The 3,210-nt window shown below is 44.6% G+C and overlaps 1 pseudogene; it reads left to right on the top strand.

The window, feature by feature from the left end:
• The first annotated feature begins 260 nt into the window (after positions 1-260).
• Positions 261-2,955, top strand: LOC107301823 (annotated as a pseudogene).
• Positions 2,956-3,210: the final 255 nt, after the last annotated feature.

The following is a 3,210-nucleotide window of genomic DNA, read 5'->3' as shown; positions in this document are numbered from 1 at the left end:
AAACAATGTCGGCTGGCGACCCCCAGGGGGAGGGCCTTCTCTGTGGGTGCCCCCACCCTCTGGAACGAACTACCCCCCGAGATCCGGACGATTCCGGATCTCCTTACCTTCCGCCGTGCCCTCAAGACATGGCTTTTCCAGCAAGCGGGCCTGACCTAGGGAGGATTTTATTTAGGGTGATTTTAAGAATAATTTTAAACAGAAACACAGCTTCTAATATTTGGTTTTTAATCTGGTTTTACAGGGGTTTATATTTTTATGTTTTGTATTTGTACTGTTTTAATATGCTGTGCACCGCCCTGAGTCCTGCGGGAGAAGGGCGGTATATAAATTAAATTATAATAATAATAATAATAATAATTCAAGGCTAAACATATGTAAAGAGACAACAGTTTCTTCAGCCATAATAGGAAATGCCTGCTACAGTTTGAGACAGAGAGAAGGAGAGTGGGGGGGGGGGGAAAGGCAGTGAACAGAAAGCCCCAACTGGGGTGCCATTTCTTCTAGATTCAGACATATGTTTGCAAATTTCTGCCATCTTTATCTAGCAATAAGGCCCGTTAAAAATCAGCGGGAGATTTTTCTAGGTAGATGTTGATAGAATTGCATTTCCTAAAACACTTGTGGAATTCTACTGAATGTAATGGATACATTATGCAAGGTATCATTTCTACTTTGTTTTGCTCTAATATTGCGGACTGTACATCTGACAATTTGTTCAGTTTTGGGATCAGACTATCCTGTTCCTTGAGGACAAATAAAGTTAGGCTTTCCTCAGAAAAACCACAGAGATGATTATGTTAGGCAGCCTAGCCCTAGAGCATGTGTGGATGAGAAAATATTACGGTTAGGGCAGTTTCCCAACCATTTCGGCTTTGTGGATCAACGGGGAGGAGGGAGAGGGGATAGATATATACGTGTGGCAGGCATGCATGCTGCTCGTGTGAGTGGATATGCACGCATGCACACGCCCTCGCCTGCCACTTCGTAGCCCAGTTCTGAAAGGCTCAAGGCCCGGTAGTCGGCTGCGGCCATTTTGGGCCTAATTGTGGGTTATAAGTCAACGATTCTCTGTATAGTGGGCAAGTTTAAGAGGGGAAAGACCCAAAGTTGATTAACCTTTTAGTTGGTTGAGCAACTGTGGCAGGAAAAGGGAATCTCAGACAAATCAAGATTAACATTCAGGTGTGAAAGAACTACAGTGGTACAAAGCTCAGTTTTTCAATTACTTTCTCCTCTGTGTAAATCGTTTCATTTATTTTTATTGATGGTTGTATGCCACCTAGAATCACTTTTTGCAAGATGGGTGGACTTATGAAGATGAGAAATAAAAATAATATTTATTTATCACATATAAATCAATGATGAATTAGCATAAGGTGGGCTTATACAGTAAGAGGAATAATCTCATATTGGTTTTAACTTTTTCCAGGTCCATCCACTCTTCTTACTGTTGGCAATGCTTTGTCAGCTATGCCCTTCTCTCCGGTGCTGCCTCCTCCTCCTCCTCTTTCCATTAGCCTCCAGTTCTGCTTCTAATGGGGACACAGTGGTCATAACCAGCAGTGGCCCTATTAGGGGCAAGCGGTTCCTGACTGGCCCTGGATCTGTGACAGCCTATCTAGGCATTCCTTATGCTGAGCCTCCCCTGGGGAAGTTGCGCTTCCAGAAACCTCTTCCACATCAGCCATGGACTCAGACTGTGGAGGCCACCAGCTTTGGCAATTCCTGTCCTCAATTTATTTTCAAGGATTTCCCTGAAGAAGAGATATGGACTCCTAAAACACCACTGTCAGAAGATTGCCTTTCCCTCAACATCTGGGTGCCGCACCCACAACCTCCTTCACCAGTGCCTGTTTTGGTCTGGATACACGGAGGGGGATATTTAACGAGCTCATCTTCTCTGGACATATACAATGGGGCATTCTTAGCTGCCACTGAAAATGTCATTGTGGTCACCATCAATTATCGCCTGGGAGCCGTAGGCTTTCTTTACTTGCCACCAGCTGCTCCAGGGAACCTAGGCTTATGGGATCAACAGCTGGCCCTGAAGTGGATAAAAGAGAATGCAGCTGCCTTTGGGGGAGACCCTTCTCGGGTGACCATTTTTGGCCAGAGTGCTGGAGGATCTTCTGTGAATTTCCATCTTCTTGCGTCAAAAAGCCAGGACCTTTTTGCCCAAGCAGTGATCCAGAGTGGAGCAGCCAATGCTTTCTGGTCTTGGAGGTCTCCTGAGGAAGCCAAACAGTTATCGCTGGAATTTGTTCATTTGCTAGGTTGCGCCGAGGACAGTAATGCCAGCATACTGCATTGCCTAGAAACAAAAAATGTTTCTGAATTTATTCGGCATGAAATATCTATGTTTTTCAAAGGTGGGTTCCTTCTGAATTTTCCCTTCAGGCCAACCGTAGATGGGGATTTTTTGCTTGGTGATCCAGAAAAGCTCATGGAGGAGGGGCAAATTCAGATAAAACCCATCCTCATAGGTAAGACCTCTGATGAAGCAGCCACATTTGTTCCCTATGTTTTCTCTAACATCACCCACAATCTCATCAACCAGGAGCAACTTCTGAAAGGGATAAGACTGTTCATCCCAAATGCAACTGAAGACTTTGTTCAGACGATTGCCCTGAGGTACAGTGAAGGAAATCAGGGCCCAGCCAAATACCGCTCTGCTCTGTCCCACTTCTATACAGATCGGGTCATTGCATGCCCATTGATTGAAGTTGCAAGAAATATCAGGAAAACGGGGAGTCCTGTATATGCCTATTTATTTGCACATCGGCCTTCAGGGTCAGTCTGGCCTGAATGGATTGGGGCATCCCACGGTGCTGAGATTCCTTACGTTTTTGGGACCCTTGAATCCGTCCTTCCTGTCAATCAAACGTACACAGAGGCTGAGGCCAGACTGAGCCGTAAGATGATGCAATACTGGGCAGAGTTTGCCAGAACTGGGTAAGTGGTTTACTTTATTTGTATACATTTGTATTTTAAATCCAAAGAAAGCCCCCCCCCCCCAGTCAACAAATGCACTTTATGTCTAAAGTAATGTTTACAGGTTGTGTTAATACAGGTAGTTCACAATTAACGACTAGTTGGGACCAGAATTTCTGTTGTTAAGCAAGACAGTTGTTAAGTGAATCATGCCCAATTTTAAGACCTTTCTTACCACAGTCGTTAAGCAAATCACTGCAGTTGTTAAGTATAACA

This window comes from Protobothrops mucrosquamatus, unplaced genomic scaffold (genome assembly GCF_001527695.2).
Source record: "Protobothrops mucrosquamatus isolate PMUCROS unplaced genomic scaffold, P.Mucros_1.0 scaffold17538, whole genome shotgun sequence".
Classification (NCBI taxonomy): Eukaryota; Metazoa; Chordata; class Lepidosauria; order Squamata; family Viperidae; genus Protobothrops; species Protobothrops mucrosquamatus.
The sequence above is the reverse complement of the archived record's forward strand: the minus strand, read 5'-3'. Positions and strand labels throughout refer to the sequence as shown.